General features: G+C 37.5%; 1 long non-coding RNA gene across 1 annotated transcript in view; it reads left to right on the top strand.

The window, feature by feature from the left end:
• The window catches only part of LOC311629727, a 129,358-nt gene extending 116,252 nt beyond the window's left edge, over positions 1-13,106 (top strand). Inside the window, exon 3 of the long non-coding RNA XR_014796249.1 lies at positions 13,048-13,106. This is a non-coding gene — a long non-coding RNA (uncharacterized lncRNA). The remainder of the gene's footprint in view (positions 1-13,047) is intronic.
• Positions 13,107-22,101: the final 8,995 nt, after the last annotated feature.

Here is a 22,101-nt window from a genome sequence, read left to right as displayed (position 1 = left end):
AATGCTTGATGAGCTGTGGTTGGAGGGAAGCACTCCATAGTCCTATGATTTGGCCTCAGTCTTTTAGTGAGTCTGTGCCTCTGGACTGTGAAATCCACAAGTGCTTCTCCGTCCCCTCTTAGGTGGGACAAATGGCTAGACTGGGCTTGAGTTGGGTAAATTCTTTCCTCCCTTTGAAAGGTCAGAGCCTAATGGAGTTGAGGCCTAGGTCGTTAGGTTCTGATAAAACCCCTGCAGGTTAGGCCCTGGAAGTTTCTCCTGAAGGCAGGCCTCATGAGGAAGAACAGAATGCTCTGGTTACTTCTCCCAACTGCTGTGGGAAGCAAGAGGAGCTTTTTCTCTGATCTGAGAGCCTGGATGAGCTTCTGGAGGTAAATCTCACACAAAATGAGTGTAATCCCCACTTCCCACACAGTGACTTGGCACCCCGAGAGTTTTGGCTCTCAGACTTGTCCAGGCTGAGCCTCCAGCAATTCATCAAGTATCATCTGGTTTCCCTACTCCAGCACTGGTTCCCACAGGGATGCCTGCTCTGAAGCAGAGATTCTCAGTATCTGCCTGTCTGTCTCCCCAGTTTCGGGGGCATCAGTCTAGCTTGTGTCCTAACGTCTTTTCGAATCTTGGAAGAGTCATTCCTTTTCCATTTCTTCAGCATTTTCTTGTTGTTAGGATGAGTTGTGATTTTCAAGCTCCTCACATGCCAGACCAGAAACTGGGAGTCCCACCATCTTTTTAAAAAGAGGAAGTTTTAAGTCAATAAATCACGGAAGGCCTGCCTGATGATCAAGTGAGACTGGTCAGACCTTCACATGATGTAAGAAGAAATTTCTGTTGAATGCCTCTATTGGCCTGCGTGGCCACCAGTATCAGACCCAAAGGCCCTGGATACTCAACCCACTGCCTGGCCACGTGGTAGTTGCAGCAGCCCTGCTCTGGTGGAAATTCTCTGGGTCTGGAAATTGCTGTTGAGAAAGCATGTGGGCTATATATGAACGATAAGGCCCTGCCTACGTGGATGATGGGATTCCCTGCTTGCTTGGGCCTCAATGAACACCACAGAATTGGTGGAGGGAAGTGTTGCCTTTCGCATTTTTTGAGGCTTTCAGAATAAAATAATAAAATGAAAAAATGGGGTTACAAAAATTGTGGGGTGTTTTAACTATTTAAATTAAACAAATTAACATTTTTAACCCTTTAATGCAATATGATTTTGACATGATAATTATAATACTTATTTTAAAAATCCCACCAGTACAGCCTGTGTAAGCAACCTTGAGAACTAGTAATGGGACTTGTTTTAAGTTATGTGATTAAAATGTTCACAATGTATCTCTGTGACTATATGGATGGCCTCATTTGAATGGAGGGATGGGTCAAAAATTTAAATTTGAGGTCCCAGATATTCTGACCCAATCCCCAAACTCTTCCTGTATTAAGTCATGATCTAAATTTTAGGCAAAATTTCAAAATGGAATCGCAGTTTTGCTTTAGCAAGAGGATATTTGCTGATATCAAGGGTTAGTCATATAAGCAGGTTTAACAAGGCAAGTGCCTATGTTGTACAGTGCACTTCACATTTGGGTTCAAATGCTGGCTTTGCAATTTTCTACTGTGTGACCCTGGTCAAATCACTTCCCTTCCTCTGAGGCTTCAGTCTCCTCAACTGTAAAATGGATATATGTACATGGATCTTAATGAGTTTTTAAAATTCAGTATTATGGTTGTTTTTATGTGTCTTATCTATTCTCCTAATAGTAAACTTTCTGAGGACATGAACCATGTCTAATTCATTTTTTGAAAAATTTTATATCACTTTGCATTAGTCTTTAAAGAAACTCTTATGGACCAAGCATTTCACGCTTCTTATTTATTAAAGCTTCATGAAAAACTTATGAAGTTGGCCTTACCACTTCACTGAGGCTCAGAGAGATTAAATTGGTGGCTTGCTAATGAGTAGTTGGACTTAAATCTAGATTTTTTAAAAGTTTGTTTTTCAATTACAGTCACATTCAGTATTATTTTGTATTAGTTTCAGATATACAGCATTATGATTAGATAATCATATACTTTACACAATACCTCTATTTCAAGTACCCATCTGGCATAATACATAGTAATTACAATATTATTGACTATACTCCCTATGTAGTACTTTTATATCCCCATGACTAGTTTGTAACTACCAATTTGTACTTCTTAATCCATTTGTCTTTTTCATCCAGTTCCCCAAAACCTCCTCTGGCAGTTCTCAGTCTGTTTGCCATATCTATGAGTCTGTTTCTCTTTGTTTGCTCATTTACTTTGTTCTTTAGATCCTTTATATGTGAAGTCATATGGCATTTGTCTTTCTCTGTCTGACTTATTTCACTTAACATAATACCCTCCCTGTCCATCCATGCTGTGGTAAAGGGTAAAATTTTATTCACTTTTATGGCTGAATAGTATTCCATTGTATATATGTACCACATCTTCTTGACCCAGTTGTCTATTGATGGGTACTTAGGTTGTTTCCATTTGTTGCCTGTTGTAAATAATGCTGCAATGAACATGGGGTGCATACATCTTTCAGAATCACTGTTTTAGATTTTTTTTTTTTTTTTTTATAAATACCCAGAAGTGGAATTGCCGGGGCATATAGTAGATTCCAGTTTTTATATTTCTAGGAACCTTTCATAATATTTTCCATAGTGGATGCACCAGTTTGCATTTCCACCAGCATTGCACAAGGATTCCCTTTCCTCCACATCCTCCCTGACATTTGTTGTTGTTTGATTTATTACTGATAGCCATACCGACAGGTGTGAGATAATAGTTAAGTCACTGTGGTTTTAATTTGCATTTCTCTGATGGTAAGTGATGAGCATCTCTTCATATGTCTATTGGCCTTGTATGTTCTCTTTGGAGATGTGTCTATTCAGGTTCTTTGGTTATTTTCTAATTGATCACATTGTTAACCAATTCATTGTTTATTAACACGTTATTTAACTTTCATGTATTTGTGTGTTTTTCAGTTTTTTCCTTGTAGTTGATTTCTAGTTTCATACAATTATGTCAGAGAAGATGCTTGTTTGATATGGTTTCAATCTTCTTAAATTTATTGAGAGTTCTTTTGTGGCCTAAAATGTGGTATATCCTGGGAGGGAAATGTTCATGTCCACTTGAAAATTATGTATATTTTGCAGCTTTAGAATGAAATCCTCTAAAAACATTAATTAGATCCATCTGGTTTTAAAAATATATTTTTTTTCTTGATTTTTTACAGAGAGGAAAGAGCAGGATAGAGAGATAGAAACATTGATGAGAGAGAAACATAGATCAGCTGCCTCTTGCACACCCCCTCCTGGGGATGTGCCCACAACCAAGGAATATGCCCTTGACCGGAATCGAACTTGGGACCTTTCAGTCCACAGGCCGACGCTCTATCCACTGAGCCAAACAGATTTTGGCAGAATCATCTGGTTTAATGCTACATTTAAGGCTGCTGTTTTCTTGTTGATTTTTTGTTTGAAATATCTGTTTATGTCAATGGGGGTGTTAAAGTGCCTAGATTGTTCTTTTCTTTTTTTACTGTGATGCTCCTTCCAGTTGTGCTCAGTAAATATTTGTTTAATACATTTGATGGTCTTACCTGCACTAAATGGCTCTTTCATTCAACTACCTGAAATTCTAACCCTCTGATATCTCTTCTGAAAATAATAAGCTCTGTGGAGTATAGTTACAACCATAAACAGATGCTTTACCAGGTTAATTTGCATAGAGGACTGAAGCCCAAGGAAATGGAACCTTGGTCATTTAAAACCTCCATAGAGAGTGAGAGGGTTATGAGAAGTCTGATGGATAGGGTCAGATTTTAATACTGGGCTACAACATGAGGGATATGTGGGTGGGTGAATGAATAAAACATGGCATGAAGGCACTAGATATAGGAGAAAGCAAGGAGGAAAGAAGGGACAGAGGGATACATGGAGAGACTTGGTAACAAGAAGGCACCTAAAGAAAAGGCATTAGAATGTAACTGAGGGTAGAAACTTGGATGATTTTATTCTTCTACAATTTTCTGTTTTTTTTCTGTATTACCCAAAGTTTTTGCAATAAGCAGTGTTTTTATAATTTATAAAACCCTGATAAATGGTATTTAAAAAAATAACATGCCTGCCTTTTTTCTCTACGGGTTTTCAGTAGAGAGTCACAGATTTTGTTTTGAAAATACTCTCGTCCAAATAATTTCTCCCTTACCCTATTATAGTCAACCACCATATCTCCTGGCCTACTATATATATACAGAGGTATTTGCCAAACACGGAGTTATAGTAGAAAGAATAACAGGATTGAGGCTCTGATCTCACTACCCCCTGAGAAGTGAAGATATATAGAGAGGAATGTTATATTAGGAGATAACATGTGCCAGGCATCCACCATTGTGTCAGGGGTGAACAGAAAGCATTGTAAAGTTAGCTATTAACTTAAATGAGCTGTTAACTTCTTTAAGTGCATCTATAAGACAACTCTGCACACTCTTCACTGAGTTAAAGATACTCTTGGTATTTTAAGCCTAATAATCAGGAATAGGGAAGAAAGCCAACGCTTTTAACAATCCAGTAAGGTATTTTCAATAGGCTAGTTGCACTGTATTTTGTATCTTCTCCAATATTTGCATGTAATAATTTATTTTCTTAGCCTCCAAGCTCAGCCTGAAGGTAATTGATGATTATTACTTTGTCTTAAATCCATGTATTATCTAAAATAAGAGAATGAAAAATTTACCAATGTTATCTTCAGAGAGGGAGGAAAAAAAATCTGAACATTACTACTTATCAGATGTGACTTTAATAGTAATAACCACCATTTATTGAGTGTTTATCTTGAACTTGGAACTTTACTTATCTCAATCCACATGGCAATCCTATGAGGTTGATGGTATTCTCTCTATTGTACAATTACAGAAAATATAATTCACAGGCATGTAGTAGTTTTTCCAAACTCTTATGTATGTATATACTAGTAAGTAAAACATAAGATTTGAACTTAGATCTGACTGATTTTGAGTCCATGATCTTAATTACTTCTCTGTACCTCTTACTTGTACAAGTTTTGACCTCTCTGAGCTTTAGATTCATCAGTTGAAACAGAGAAAAAATATTTCCCTTACAGTTTTGTTAAGAGAGAATCAATAAAACACATGTAATGGTTACTCAGAAAATGTTGCTTCTATTTAAGACAAAAGCTGAAAGCTGCAGAAAATGGCATTTAGTGGAGCTGAATGAACTTCAAGTCCTCATCTCAGGTTTTCAAGTTTTATGGGATTGCCCAATAAAGAAAACTTGCAACATCAAAAATACGTATACTTTCCCAAAACAAGAGCAGCAGAAAGGATGACTACATTTCAAATGATTTCTCTAGGAGTCAAGAGGAGATAAATAAAAAATTAGGAACTAAAGAATTAATGTTGGTGTGTGTGTGTGTGTGTGTGTGTGTGTGTGTGTGTGTGTGTGTTAATATAACCATTGGGATGAAAATGCTATCAACTGCTTTCCTGCGGGCCTGATTACCAGCAAATGTGTAGAAGTGCTGACTGTAAAGAGAGCACTCTGGTCCTCAGCTTCATGGAAAAGTAACCCGTGCCAGCCCACAGGGCCTCGTGCTTAAATAGTGCTTTTTTGCTTTGACTTCGTACTTTTTGAACAAGGCACCTGCATTTTCATTTTGTATTGGCCCCCAAATTGCATAGCCAGTCCTGCTAAGAGCCTTCCTTGTCCCCCAGCTCACCTCGTTGAAATGCCTTCAGCCCAGTGAACACTCTCCCGGGAGACTGCTGGGAATGCTGTCTTAGCAGATTTCCTTTTTCCTCTTGTTTTTGTTAGCAGGCAATTACCCACCCATTCTTTGAGGTTATGTTTAATGTGCGCTATGTATAAAGTTCTAGGTGTATAAGGATGAAAGTGATACAGTAAAAAAAGGGCTTGGATGTCTTTTTTTAAGAAGGAAAAAATAACACCACCAGGGCCAAAAGGAACGTGTTGACAATAATACTTTGGAATGACTTCTTTAGAGGGAAGTTTTGAATTTCGGCTTATGAATAGCTTTGGGTAGAGTCTGGATATCTGTATTTTCATAAAATATCATAGCTCTTTCTAATGTATAATCAGAGTTGGGAACCACTGAGTTAAGAACTTGCTGGAAGAAGGGGACACTTCTGGTAATCCCTGATATAATGTCTCCCAAAAACTCCAGAGAGGATTAGTATGTGATCAACTTTGCATTCCTGAGGCAACTAGACTTTTGCATGTTGTAGATACTCAGCCAACCTCTATTGACTGATGGGATATTAAATGACTTTGCTTTCTTTGTTAAAGCACATGCTGAACACAAGCTACACTTAACTTTTTTGGCCTCTATTTTAAAAGCTTGCTGACCTGTGGACAATTGTTGCTGGAGGAATCAGTGGGCCACATGGCTCCATCACTCAAAGGAGTGTGGTTCTTGGGGTACCACTGAGATAAGCATGTTCAGAAGCCCCTACAAGGTGTAGAAAAAAGACTTTCTTTGAATGGAGTTACATTCTTCAGTTTTCAAAGTCCCTTGACTTTTAACCCAGCCCTGGGAAAGGAGAAGCTGTGGATTTAGCAAAGCCAGAAGCAGGGCCAGTGTCCGAAGCGTCCTTTCCATGGTGGAGCTGGGTTCTGCAGAGCATCAGGCTAGTTCAAATCCATTCAGCCATGGTCCATGTGGGCGAATGCAGAGAAGCACACCCCCAGCACAGGGTGACAGGAGCCCAATGTGCAAGAAAGAGAGAGGCTGCTTTGTCCAGGAGTTTAAATATTTAGGTTTTGTGCCCTTGCAGTGGCCATGCCTCTTCTGGCCATTGACTCACTCCCAGGTGTGACTGACAAGTAGGCACCTTCCCACATAGTTCAGACCTTATTGGGCATGCATCTAAACTGCCTTAGTCTTGCCGAAACCTGTTTGGCTCAGGGGATAGAGCATCAGCCTGTGGACTGAAAGGTCCCAGGTTCCATTCTTGGTTGCGGGCACATCCCCAGTAGGGAGTGTGCAAGATGCAGCTGATTGATGATTCTCTCTCATCGATGTTTCTAACTCTCTATCCTCTCTCTTCCTCTCTATAAAAAATCAATAAAATATATTTTTTTAAATAAATAAATAAACTGCCTTAGTCTAGTCTCTTTCCCCACCAATCAGCAGGGATCAGACTTGGAGAGTGTTAAATTACAGCTTCCTGTATAAATGACATGCCTGTGTTGCCTAGTCTCCCTTTTCCTCCTTTCAGGTTAAATACAATAACCAGAATATCACAATAGTATCATTATAATTATAAAACTCAATATATAACATCATCAAGTAAATCTAACAAAAAGGTAGAAGACCTCTCCACTGAATACTACATAATGTTTCTTGAAAAAAAATAAAGGCATAAATAAATGAGAGCTATACAGTGTTTATGAATTAGAAGACTGTATATTACTAACATGTCAATTATTTCCAAACTGACCTATTAATGAAATTCCAGCTAAAATCCCAACAGATTTGTGTGTAGAAAGTATCAAGGTGATTCTAAAATGTATAGAAAGCGAAAAGCACCTTAGAATAGCCAAACATTGTGAGAAAAGATTGATAAAGAACATAGTTGAAGGAGCCACACTAACTAATTTGAAAATTATTCTGTAACTTTAGTAATTAAGACAATATGATATTGGTCATAGGCAAATAGATGAAGGAAATAGAATAGAGTCTGAAAATAAATGTACACAGATGCAACCAATTGATTTACAAGAAATGTACCAATGCCCCTGGCCGGTTTGACTCAGTGGATAGAGTGTCAGCCTGTGGACCAAAGGGTCCCGGGTTCTATTCTGGACAAGGGTCTGTACCTCAGTTGCAGATTTGATCCCTGGCCCTGGTCAGAGTGCATGTGGGAGGCACCAATCAATATGTCTCTCTCACATCCATTTTTCTCCCTCTCTGTCTCTCCCCTCCCTTCCACTTTCTCTAAAAATCAATGAAAAAATGTCCTCAGGGTGATGATTAGCAACAACAACAACAAATAAATATACCAAAGTAATTCAATGGGAAAAGGGTCATCTTTTCTACAAACGATCTGGATCAATCGGATAACCAACTTGACTCCTTTCACACACCATGCAAAATTTGTAATTTGAAATGTATCTGAAAGTGATCAAAGATTAAAATAAAAGTTAAAACTATAAAACCTCTAGAAGCTATGAAGCCTTGGATTAAGCAAAGATGCTAAATAGGACATGGAAAAGCACTAACCATAAATGAAAAACATGATTAAATTGACCTAATCAATATTCGAATCTTCTATTTTTAAAGGATACCACTAATAAAAACTGAAAGTTGAGGCACAGACTGAGAAAAAGTATTTGTATGTGAAGAATGGTCAGAGAGGTGCAATATTGCTGGCTTTGAAGACGTGGGAAGCAGGTGATAAGAGATGTGGGTGGGCTCTAGCAGGTGGTGCAGTCCACTAGGCAGCTTCTCCCCTGTTGCCTCCAGAAACACAGTCTCTCCCCCTCCCCCCAACACTTCAGCCCAGTGAGACTCATAGGGGATTTATAACCTACAGAACCTGTACAAATCAATTTATGTAATTTTAAGCCATTAAGTTTGTAGTCATTGTTAAAGAAGAAATAGGAAATAAAAATAATTCCTTAGGGTTTTCTAGGTAAGCATCATGTTGTCTCTGCATAGACAGTTTTACTTCTTCCTTTGTAATCTTCATGACTTTTTTCTTCTTTTTTTTTTTTTTTTTCTTCTTTAATCCTCACCCAATGATTCTTTTTAAGAGAGGGTTAAAGGGAAGGCAAGGAAGGGGAGAGAGAGACACACACATCAATTGGTTGCCCTCTGCTCATGCCCCAACCGAAGCCAGGAATCTCGAACTCTCTACTCTGGTCTGAGGGCTGATGCTTTAACCATTGAGCAAAACTGTCAAGGGCTGTTTTTCTTTATTGCACAGAATACAAACTCCAGTACAAAGAAAAGGTGAGAACAGATATCTGTGTCTTATTCTCAATCTTTGGGGAAAGCTTTTACACTATTCAGTATGATGTTAGATATACGTTTTTCATAGTTGCCATTTGTCACATTGTGGAAGTTTCCTTCTTTTCTTCGTTTGCTAAAAATGTTTATTATGAAGGTATTAATTTTGTCAAGTATTTTTAATGAAGCTATTGATATGATTTTTACCAATATGGAAAATTATTTACTATTGATTTTTGAATGTTGATCCAACTTTGCATTTTTATAGTGTTCTCTTTTTTCTGTAGTTTGAGTTGATAATATTTTAATTGAATTTATTTGGGCTACATTGGTTAATGAAATTATATAGGTTTCAGGTATAAAATTCTGTAATACATCATCTGTATATTATATTGTGTGTTCACCACCCACAGTCAAGTTTCCTTTCTTCACCATTTATTTCTCCCTCTTCTTCCTCCCTCACCCTGCTTTCATTCTGGTAATCAACCTTTTGTTGTCTATGTCTATGAGTTATTGTTTTTTCTTAATCTTTCATCCTTTTCACCTAACCCTCAATGCCCCCTCCTCTCTGACAACTGGCAGTATTTTTTCCTCTATCTATGTGTCTGTTTCTATTTTGTTAATTTATTTTGTTCATTAGATTCCACATTTAAGTGAAATCATATGGCATTTGTCTTTCTCTGACTGGCTTATTTCACTTAGCATAATATTCTCCAGGTCCATCCATGCTGTCACAAAAGGTAAGATTTCCTTCTTTTTTATGGCCGAGTAGTATAAAATTGTGTAAATGTACCACAGATGTTTTTATCCACCAACTTACTGATAGACAATTGGGCTGCTTCCAAATCTTGTCTATTGTAAATAAAGCTTCAATGAGTATAGGGGTTCACATGGTTTTTTGAATTAGTGTTTTAGGGTTCTTCAGATATATTCCCAGAAGAGGAATCACTGGGTCAAAAGGCATTTTCATTTTTAATTATTTGAGGATACTCCCTACTGTTTTCCACAATGGCTGCACCAATCTGCATTTTCAACAATAGTGCACTGGGGTTTTCTCTTCTCCATGTCCTTATTAACACTTGTTTGTTGATTTATGGATGATAGCCATTCTGATAGGTTGAAGTGATAGCTCATTACAGTTTTAATTTGCATTTCTCTGATAATTAGTGACAGTAAGCATCTCTTTATGTCTACTGGCCTTCTGTATGTCCTCTTTAGATAAGTGTCTATTCAGGTCCTTTGCCCATTTTTAAATTGGGCTGTGTGTTTTTTCCTCTCTTAACTCAGAAGCTCTATAATGGGGTCAAATCAGCCACATGTGAGCCACCAAATACATGTTAGATCCTTGGGTTAAGAATGAAGACATGCTCTTTAGCCTAAGGCAAAGACTGGGCACTGGACATTCCTTATGTAACTGAAAAATAATTTAATCTAAAGATGTACTCATAATTAAAAAGGGGGATGGGATTTGTAGCTTCAGAGTTCATCAGTCTACAGTTTAAACAGTAACACTGTCTCTTACTAGTTTTATGACTTTAGAAAAAAATTATAATAAATCTCAGCCCCCTTTCATCTTCTGCAAAATCAGTACAATAGCAGCATCTATTTCAAAAAGTTGTTGAGGGAATTAAATGAGGCAATTTATGCATGATGTTCAATAGAGATTTTGATTTACTAGCTATGTGATCTTATGTGAGTTACTTGACTTTGCTAAATACCAGTGTCCTCATTTCTTTTTTTAAAATACATTTTTATTGATTGCAGAGATGAAGGAGAGGGGGAGAGAGATAGAAACATCAATGATGAGAGAGAATCATCGATCCACTGCCTCCTACACACCCCCTACATGCCCCCTATTGGGGATCGAGGCCTCAATCTCTGGTCATGTGCCCTGACCAAGAATCAAACCGTGACTTCCTGGTTCATAGGTTGATGCTCAACCACTGGACCACGCTGGCTGGGCAGTGTCCTCATTTCTAAAATGAGAAATATAGTAAGTATTTTCTGGGATTGTCATCAGCATAGCACCTGTTGCATTGTAAGCACTTTAAAAGGGTCTGCTTTCTTCATCTGTTCTCCAGTACTCTCTGAGACACTTTTTGTCACCTAAAGAACAAATACTAGTTAAGATATAGGTCACTGTTACAAGAGACCTGAAATAACAAATGATCCATCTTTCATGTTAGGGCTCTCGTATAGCCTAATATCAGGGATGGAGCCTCTTTCCATGCTGGTATTCTGCCCTTCTTTTTGTTACAGCCTCTGGGAAAAGTATAGAAGGAAAAGGGAGATCATACTTCTACTTTTAAAAAGATTGTCCAGAGTCGTATGCCTCACTTCAACTCATACCCCACTGGCTGGAACCTAGTTATTTGACAACACCTAGCTGCTAAGAAAGGAGGTGTTATCTTTGGCTCTGCATTATGGTAGGTTGTAGGTGAGGCTAACAGTCTCTGCCAAGATATATTTCTAGCCTAAACCTACAGGTGAAATGAGATTGAGATACCTAGTTTCCTTCTAAAGTGGTGGAGATGAGATTCCTGGGGAATGAGAATAGAAAAAGTCTGTGTTCTATTGTTCAAAAGACGGAGACTGGTATGCTTGCATAACTGGTCTTATATTTAGGGTATTAACAGGGCTCAACATGACAGTGGTTGCTTTTGTTTCTCATTTTTCCCTTTATTACAACTTATGAACAAGTTACTTATTATCTTCAGCTTTCATCCAGCACAGAGAAAAACAGTCCTTCTGCTCTCGTGTCCCAGAGTCAATGAATTGATCAAGTAGTTACTGAACTTCTGGAATGCATTCATTTGTTTATGGGTGCATTTATTCACTCTCTCACTTCTACTCATTCCATAGGTATCCATTGAGTTTTCACTTTGTACTACGTTTTGGAAATGTTAATGCATGTTAGCCATGACCTCAGGCCTTTATGAACTCTTATTTAGTGGTTGAGAGAGATGAGCATTGAAAAGACCAGAGCACATGCCTGTGAAGTAGCCGCTGAGAAAGAAGTAAGCCCAGGATCTGATGAGAGCCCATTGGAGACTGCTACACAGGGAGGAGATGGCCCTTGAGTTGAATTAATTGCTATGATGGATGTGGCACTCTCCATTAAAACACTCAGAAAACAATGAATGCTCTTTTTGGAATCACACCTCATTAAATGCTTAAGGGTTCTAAGACCAGCCGGTATGTAGAAAGGGGAAATCCTTAAGGGCTGGAGCAGACAGCTTTTGGATAAGGTGAGTTTCAAGAACATTGTGGGTTGATGTAGAGATACGAGAATGGCATGCATTCCAAGGTGGAGCGGTTTGAACAAAGGCATGGCATGAGCTGAGTTCCTAAAGTGGGAAAATGAACTCGCCATCACTAGGTGTCCTTCAAATGGCACACATCTCATTCTTTGGTTTTGAGACAACTGCAGAATAAATCCTAGTGAGCTCTGCCTTGTCCTAAGTGGCTCTTCACCAAATCCAGGCTACAGAAATGAACAATGGCAGAGTTGTGCTTAATGCTGCTAAGCTTTCCATTCTGCGTTGGCAGATTCAGTATATAATTTTCTGAGATAGAAAATCCCCTGGCTTAGGATTTTGCCAGAAATAACTTTCCCCCAATTAGATTCTACTTTGATGCAATGATTGCTTTAAAATTGTCTCAATTTGAAACCATCTAATAGCCAATTTTGGAATGAAGAAAATGGGAGAAATGCAACATGTCACAGGCATGTTGAGTGTGTGATCCAAGAACAGGAAAAAAAGTAGAACTCTCTTTTTTCCCCCCTGCCTCAGACATAGAGTGTCAGTGAGTGTCATGACAGGGTGGTCTTGACCAGCAGAACCTTTAGTTGGCTTAGCACAAATCAACTCGAGCCTTCTGAGGGAGGGCAGTTTGATCATATCTTAGGAAACTAGATTTGATGTGTTCTTCAGATGCTGTCTTTCTTTTGATCATACAGGCATATTCCAGAGAGGCCGGCCAGAATGTGCAATGAAATTGGCCATCTTCTTCTGTTTCCCCAAACAGTGGCTGAGCACCAGCTCTATGGATGGATTGTGAATCAGGAGGTGACTGTACAAATGGATGCTAAAATCCAAGGAGGCTCCTGGTACATGGTAGGTGCTCATTATACACTTGAATGAATGAATAATTAATGAACATTAATGGACCAGAATATCCCTTCCTCTCTTATAGAGTGGGCTTGTCTTCTTCCAAGCATCTCTCCTTAGGTACCGAATGGACCTTTGGTGATGATGCACTGCATTTCTCTGGGACTTCTCCCTGATTTTCCCAAGGAGCAAATACTACCAGGTGATGCAGGTAAACATTTTGTCTTTTGTGATCTTTGCTTTGAGGCATTATTAGGTGGAGCCAGAGTAGGCATGTATGACTAATTTTGGCCCACAACTGAGGAGATTGCCTCTGAGCACTCCTCTGGATACCCCAGGTTATATGAAGTTTTTCCAGTGGGGGTGCTTATTGGGAACATGGACTCTTCCTGGCCCTGTGTGGCTGCATGGGCATTCCATCTGTTACTTTGTCCTCAGAGTTTCCTCACACACTAGTGCAGGAAGGAGTGGGATGGAGTTCCTGTGCAGACCTCCTCAATATTCTGAGAGCCCATCTAATAGGGCAGTTCTCCCTTCGTTGGCACCACCTTAGAGTTCTTGAAGTCCCAAAGCCATCTCTACTACCAGGATAAGCCTCTGACCTCTGCCTGGGTTCTCCCCTCCTGGGATATGGTCTGTTGCCTCTTTCCAGGGGACAACCTTGGGACTTCTCTTATTTGTTTCCCCTCTCAGGGATCACTGTGCTATGCTGCCTGTTTCACTATCTGAAATCACTGTTTCATATTTTCTCTTATTGTTTTAGCCTTTTGATGTGGGAATGTAAATCTGATCTCTGTTTTTCCATCCTGGCTTAAAGTGGCAGTCAGTGTGTAAAAATTTCTGTACAAGAACACTCATCAAAACTTTGTTGTTTCTGAAAAGTAATTGGAAATAAGCAAAAAGCATGACAAAAATAGAAATAATGGGATGTGTGCCATGTGGTATTCATATGATATATATGGTGGTGTCCACATAATGTGCTACCATGAAAAACCACATTTTCAAAGAATATTTACTATCACAGGGATATATTATATTTATTGAAAAGGGCATATGTATATTTATTCTTATAATTTCAATTTGTAAAGAGATATTTATTATATATACTGTAATATAAATATACACTTTATATATAATTTAATGTCATATTCAATATTCAAGTTATATTATAAATACATGTCATAATATCACATAAGTATGTACAATATATAATGTCTATTCTGTTAATATAAATAATAAATATATAATATATAAATGCATATGTATGCCACATATATGGAAGTATATATATTTTAATATGTGTGATCCAAAGGAACATATATATAGTCTTTAATATAATGGACCAAAAACATGTTCAGGGAAAATAAGAATTGAAAGCAAATACATAAAAATGGTAAGTGCTATATTTTTCTAATTTTTACAATCAATATATAATAATTATCAAGTAAAAATGTTAATCAAACTTTTTAAAATTAGGGATTTCAATAAAGAACCTACAAAGTGAAATCCTACTATAATATAAATTGAGATATTTACTAGGGAACCTATTTTTAATGAACATAATAATCGTAAATATAAATAGCCTTTTATTTGACAAGCACTATTCCAGGAGCTTTTTATATATTAATCATTTAAGCTTCACAACAACCCTTTAAAATTGTAATAATTAGGTCCCTATTGAGGAAACTGTGACACTGAGAGTTTAAGTCACTTTCCTCAGCTATTAAGTTGCAAAGCCAGAGTCTGTTCTATACCACAATGCTATTCTGCCTTGCTCCCTAGAACTATGGGGGAGAAAGGGCTAGAGCAGTGGTCGGCAAACTGTGGCTCTCGAGTCACATGTGGCTCTTTGGCCCCTTGAGTGTGGCTCTTCCACAAAATACCACGGCCTAGAAGAGTCTATTTTGAAGAGGTGGCATTAGAAGAAGTTTAGGTTTAAAAAATTTGGCTCTCCAAAGAAATTTCAATCATTGTACTATTGATATTTGGCTCTGTTGACTAATGCGTTTGCCAACCACTGGGCTAGAGAAGCTTTCTTGACCAAACCTGGCAAAGAGCTATAAGTGACTGGAATACTGAGGCATCAGCAATAAGACAGGGAGCTATTCAATTGTAAGAGAAGGCTCTGTGTCCCCAAAACTGAGGATTGAGCAGATCTTGGGGTTTTTATCAGACATGCCAAAGGCCAGTGGTCGGCAAATTGCAGCTTGCGAGCCACATGCAGCTTGCGAGCCTCAGTTTGCCCCTCTGTGGACTAATGAGTTTGCTAACCTCTGATAAACTCTAGATTCCAATAATTATAGGCTGGTGTTCCTTGTGATTAAGCCCCTATAGGCCAAGCAGCTAATATAATAGAGCCATGATTTGAATCCAGAGCTACCTGTTTTATCTGTGACTTTGTGGTTCTAACCAGGTGTCTCTCACCCCATGACTGTTGCTTGACATCTGGAGGTTGAAGGCCTAACTTTTTCTTGCACCCTATTAACTAGAGAGAAGAAAGATGTGGCAGGTGGAGGTGGGTGGGAACTGTGCCTCACTAAGTGTAATGAGATGGTTCACCCTCAGCCAAGTTCTCTCCAGAGCCCCGGAGACCACACTTCCCAGCAGCTCTGAGCAGGGAGGAAAAGGGCTGACACATACTCTGCAGAATGTCCATCAAGGCAGCGCTTCCCATCCACTGACACCCTGGGCTTATTATTGCTTTGGGTACATGAGATCACTCAGGGTGGAATGCCTCATTATAGGTTTAAACCCGAGTTATAAATCAAGCATTTCTCCTTTAAATATAAGAAAGTTTCCAATGATTTTCAAGAACACCTGGTGTAAAGTGAGGTAATCTCATACGGTAAGAAGGTTGAATAACTTACACTGCATTCCCATAAGTTTCTTTGACCTGGAAGGAAGTCTTTAAGGCTTTCTGCGTACATGCTGTGTCTGATTTTCCTCGGATGATGTGTGAAGTGTTTAAACAGACTGGCAGGTTCCCAGGGCTTAAAGCTTCCCTTAGATTCTGCCTTGCTTTTGGTCTAACCAAGTGTCAAAATTATCGAGGATTGCTTTCTTAGCTTGACAAAATATTCTCTTTTTTCAACCCAGAGAGATGTTGGTTACAATAATTTCTTCATTCTGTATCCTAAACTTCCGATTTGCAGAAGTAGAAAAATCAATATGAATAGCTTAGTGCTGACAGATGAGGCTCCAATTACCAATTGTCATATGTAATACAATAAAGATTTTCGACCAGATAACCCTAGTGCTTTCTTATTTTAATGTTGTTTGGCATAGGCGAACCTAGTTATTATTCATAATTATTTCAGTAAACACTGTTATTCTCTGTTTCCCCTTCCAAATGCTCTACTGACTTTAATGTAAAATTATTTTAAGATGAAAATCAATAACTTTTTACATAAGTTGTTAGATTTGCCAAGTAAGGACATATTCATTTTAGAAATTGTATTCTCTTTTTGGTTTAAATAATGATAGAAGAGATGGAGAAGTATCCCTCAGTGGATGCTGAGGAGCAGATAATAAATAGTCTCTTAATAAGACATTAGAATTCTGATGCCAGATTGATTATATCCACTGAAGTGTTAAACCAGCACTTTTTAAACTTTAATGTACACGCAAGTCATCTGAGGATCCTGTTAAAATTAAGATTCGGTTTCAGTAGGGCTGGCAGGGGCCCCAGCTTTATAGTTCTAAAACACTTTTGGATGGAAGTTCAATTTCTCTAATAAGAACTTACATTCAAAGCCAGAGTTCTGGTTGTGAAATTCAACATCCCACCTGCTAATGGAATTGTCAGCATATGAATGAAGTGAAGTATATGCAGGACTTTCTCAAAGTTCCAGAAATGAGATCATGGCTCCAAGAAATCTCAGTTTTCCGCACCCCACAAATGTGTCGCCTCTATAGACCTATTCCTGTTGAGTAGTTAGGTTCTTGAGAGACCACAGTATCTCCAGGAAGAGTATGTATATGAGAGTGTTGCTTCTTTCTAAAGCACAAGGAGGATGAGTATGAGTGGAAGGGAATGAAAAAGAGAAGAAACAACAAATCAAAAACAGAAACCATCCCTGAAGAGAGAAAATGATTAGGGCAGAAGGAATTTTAGATAAATACTAATTGTTAAATAAAACATTAAGACTGAAAACTTGAATATGTAGTAATAAAAAAGAAGTATTATTAACCTTTTTGAGTATTAATAGTTGCATCGGTATATTTAAAATGCATTAATGAATGAATAAACTAACTTAAAGTATTTGTTGAATACCTGCTATATTTTAGTTATTATGTTGGAAATAGAGAGTGAACTTGGACAAGGTTCCCACCTTCATGAATTTTGAATCTAGTGAGAAATAGACCTTGCACAAATCTCTGCTTTTATGACCAAAGATTTGAAAAAAAAAAATAATAATAAAGCAACTGGGTATGGAGTGTGTAGCAAGGGTATTTAATCAAATCTGAAACATCGGGAAAATTTTGCCTGAGACAGTAAGGCAATTAGTCAGCACAGCACAAACTGTCTTCATGGCATGCTCAGAGGTAATTGGTTACTGAAGGAGACTTATGCAGTTGTCAGGAGAGTTGGGATTTGGACAGATATGGGTAGGAGAGGACTTGAGGAAAAAAATCCTGTTAACATTTCTCCATTATCAAGGCCTTATATATCACAGCTCTTTTCTACATGAAAATAAAATAGAACAAATCATAGAATCCTAGTACCTTGTCCATCTACTTTGGAGACAGAAAAGATGGTGGCTCCAACCTCTGATTGTTTGATGTAGGGTTGATGTTTGGTCTGACCCTGGAGAGATTCTGAAAAGTATCGGAAAGCTTTTGGGACCCGGTCTCTAACACAAGTACAAAACAGTTTGTCTTTATTCCATCCTGCTAAAACCTACTTTTCCTTTCTTTCTTTTGTTTGTTTATTTGTTCAATGGAATATTTCTAGGGTTTCATTACAATTAAAAGGCCTTAAGGGGTATACACATTTTCATCAGCTTGATAAATGAACAGCAAAATCAGGACAAAAAAAGCAACCCTTGAGCAGATTTCAACTTGGAAAGGGTAATGATTTCATTGCTTAAGGGAGATGGAATAAAGGAAAGTGTCCTTTTCCAGGTGAATGAATTATTACAGTTATATGATTTATAATCATTGGTGGTAGGGGACGGTGAACGAGTACTTTCTCCTATCTCTGGATATTTCAAGAAATATCACTGTTAACCATTTCTTTCAGAAACCTACTGGGGCAGCTACACACTCTCCCTTGGGAAACCTACAATACATTATTTTCATCCTTTGATTAGTAATGGCTAGTTTCCTCTGGTCTCTACCCTAAATTTGTCTGTCTGCTGCTACATCTACCATTATTTCTTTCTCTGTTGGCAGTGGAAGCAGTGAATGCATTACCATCTGCATAATGATGTGTTTTAGAGCTTTTCTTCCTTTTTGGCTTTCTCTTCATGAAATTGCTCATGTCCGAAATCGATGCTTGAAATGGAAAGCATCGTCCAAAATCCGGGGCAGGGAAACCCAGAGAGTAAGCTAGGAGCACCTCTGAGAATGCCCAGTCAGAGCTACTCCTTGAGTAAGTAAAGAAGCAATGAGAGAGTTCTCCAAGGGAGCTTGACTTGGATTGAACCGCATCTTCCCCTTCATCCTGCCTTTTGCTAAGAGACAGTCACAAGTGGAACATAAATTCTCTAAAACTCACTTGCAGACAGACTTATAACCTGACATGTTTATTCAAGGGATATAATGTGCCTCCAGGTTTCTTCCCACTTTAGGCACAAAGAGCCAGTATCTCTGGGAAGCTAACCAGAGGCCTTTTGGTAGAACCTAACGCTGTGTTCCTTAGATTTAGAACATAAGGCCAGTAACTTCGTTGAACAAATTGGGTTTGTTCCAAGCCCATTTAGCTTTAGTAGGAGATGAAAGGAGAGATACATGAGAAGTGTATTATGCCATTGAAATATTTCTCAATATCTCTTTTCATCCTGTTTCTTTAAAATTAGGAAATCCAGCACCTGAGAAGAAAGGGTTTTGGCTATCATAGTCTTATTTTCACAGAAGTTCTTGACCTTCCCCATTCACTTTATTCCTTCTTCCTGCTTGATTTCTGCTTTTCCTTGGCTTGAGCAATAATAGTATAATGTTTACTTACTGAATATTAGTGAATAACCATGAGTGTCATTAGCCATATTTCTTGGACTAAAGTAGCCTTCTTTGCCTTGAACTTTGAGTTTATCCTCGAACAATAATACTTATATCCCAGGGCTATCTGCTTTAGACTGTTCCTTCAAGATCGTGAAAGCCTGGACCCAACCTTGCCAATTGTCTACTTCGTTGACATTTACATGGGACTGCCTCAACCACCTTAAAGAGGAATTAGATGTCTCATTTATCCTCTAAGAAGTTTAATCTGTATTCTTAGTAGAAGAAAGCATGTATATGGCTATTCCATAGGGTTCACAAAATTCTAATAACTTAGAAATTGGTTTAATATCACTAATGAACTCAAAATGGCAATTGTCTATTAGTCTCCATTATATTGTCTCCCAACATCCAAACAAAGTATTTGCAAAGATACAGGAAAAAAAGAAGAAAATCATATCAATACTGAAAACTAAATTTAGTCGACAACCCACTGCCAATATTTGGCAGTGAATCTTTGCTGACTATAAATATAAGTCAGGTTGAGTGTATTGAAAACAAGTTTCCTAGAATTCACCTCAAGGTATGATGGATTATGAGGTAACTTGAGCACTCTGTTAATCTTTTTAGTTCCCAATTATCAGATTATACATATCAGAGATAAAGGTTAAGATTATGATCTGGAAAAAAAGCAAGTGAGCATGATGGTAAGCCAAGAATTATAGTTTCTCATGTATCATATTGGTTCACAGATACAAGAATCAAGTTGTGGAGGAAAGAGAAGATATCACCGTGGTAAAGTAGATTTGAACTAGATGAAAGCCCTAATGAACTCAGTGCACGTCAGTCTATCTTCCAGATGTAGCTTTGGAAAGAGAAGGGATTGCTACACTAGAGGCAGTGAGCAGGGCCAATGTCATCTTGCAACAAAATAAACAAATTTGAAAAGAATTTTCTAATTAAAAGATTAGCAAAGAAACATTTAAAAAGAAGAGGAAAAAAGAAAATCCAGCTAACACCAAAGAAATAATAGTCCCTAATAAAAAAAGACTTAGAGGAAAGGTACATTTCTAAAATAACATTTTCCTGTCAAACCAGAAGAAACTATCAGGAAACCATTTGGAATGAACAATATAGAAGAAGACACTGCCTCTATAAAACAGAAATAGAATGCCACAAGGATATCACTAAATAAAAAGTAAACAAAACTGATGAGAGAGATGATTGACAAAGAGAATGAAGAGTTAACATGTGGATAATTGGTGTTTCTAAAGCAGAGTAAATAGATAATAATCAATAACCGATGCTATATATATGAAAATGGATTAAGGTGGCTTACCCGGGCAAAGTCAATAAAGATTCACTTACGGTCACCTGCTGGAAATACTTTTGTTATAAGGTTGTATACTCTATAAACTTCTTGGTATCACAAGGCCTTTACACTCTTAACAATTACTTTAAAAAGAACTCTAAATATCTTGGTTTATATAGATTGTATCTATCTATGTTTACCACATTAGAAATTAAAATAGAGAATTTAAAGAAAATATTTATGTATTCATTAAAATATTAAAACCATTACATATTAACATAAACAGCATATTTTTGGGTAGAAAATTCAATATTTCCCGAAACAAAAAATGTGGAAAAACTAACATTGTTTTTACATTTTTACAAATCCATCAGTGTCTGTCTTACTAGAAGGCAGAAGGAGTAATATTTATTTCTGCATTCAATTTGTTTTAATATGTTATTTTGGTTGAAATATGTGAAAAATATCTAGTATTATACAGAGATGTAGTTGAAAAGGAGAGTATTTTAACACCTTTTGTGGATAATTGTAGTTACTTTTAAAGGTACATGGGGGATAAATGGTGACAGAAAAAAATAATGAGATAATATAAAATTATAAAAGTGTAGATTTTAAAGGTTAATTATACTGTGAGGACCAAAAACATATTATATAACTTTTCATGCTTAGTTACAGTTAAGTCCATTAGTCAATCTGAAACTTTGAATGGATCTTTACCTAAATATCATAATAAATTGGTAATTTGGAAATATATTGTTTTCCTGAGTTATTCAGACCACCCAAATGTGGATACATTTCATTATATACTTTTGAAAGAAAAGTCTAAATATTGGAAAGCTAGCAAGTTCACATAGTGGTTAAAAGATTTCCAAACCTATAATTTCACCCGGAAGCTTGAATATCACCAGTGACAACAAATCTAGTCAGTTCTTTCCCTTGAGGTGGTGGTCTCAGTCCAATTTTAAGAAAATTTTTAAGAAATATCTATATTTGATTTAGCATAGTTTGTCTATTACTTACTTTTTCAGACAAAAAAAAAGTGTTCCATGACAATGGACTAGTTCAGTTTACAACTCAAACAATTGCCCAAGTGGTTTTCTTCAAGAGAGTCATTGTATGTAGGTGTGTGGCAAAGTGCCTTACATGTGCCTCCTCTTATTACCAAATAGGATATACAATGCCTAGAGCAAGTCAGTGCCAGTTACCTTGCTTCTTCCTAAGGCATCATTGCTTTTGTGCTGTTAATGCAAATGTTAACACTATAAAAGAAAATAATATCTTAATAATACGATAAAATAGTTTTCACTTCATGGACTCCCTGAGGGTCCTGAGACCTTTAGGTCTACAGAACACACTTTTATTTTTTATTTTTTTAATATATTTTAATGATTTATTTACAGAGAGGAAGAGAGAGGAATAGAGAGTTAGAAACATTTATCGATCAGCTGCCTTTGCACAACCCCTACTGGGGATGTGCGCGCAACCAAGGTACATGCCCTT

The sequence above is a fragment of the Pipistrellus hanaki genome (genome assembly GCF_964339955.1).
Source record: "Pipistrellus hanaki genome assembly, chromosome: 11".
NCBI classification, from domain to species: Eukaryota; Metazoa; Chordata; class Mammalia; order Chiroptera; family Vespertilionidae; genus Pipistrellus; species Pipistrellus hanaki.
The sequence above is the reverse complement of the archived record's forward strand: the minus strand, read 5'-3'. Positions and strand labels throughout refer to the sequence as shown.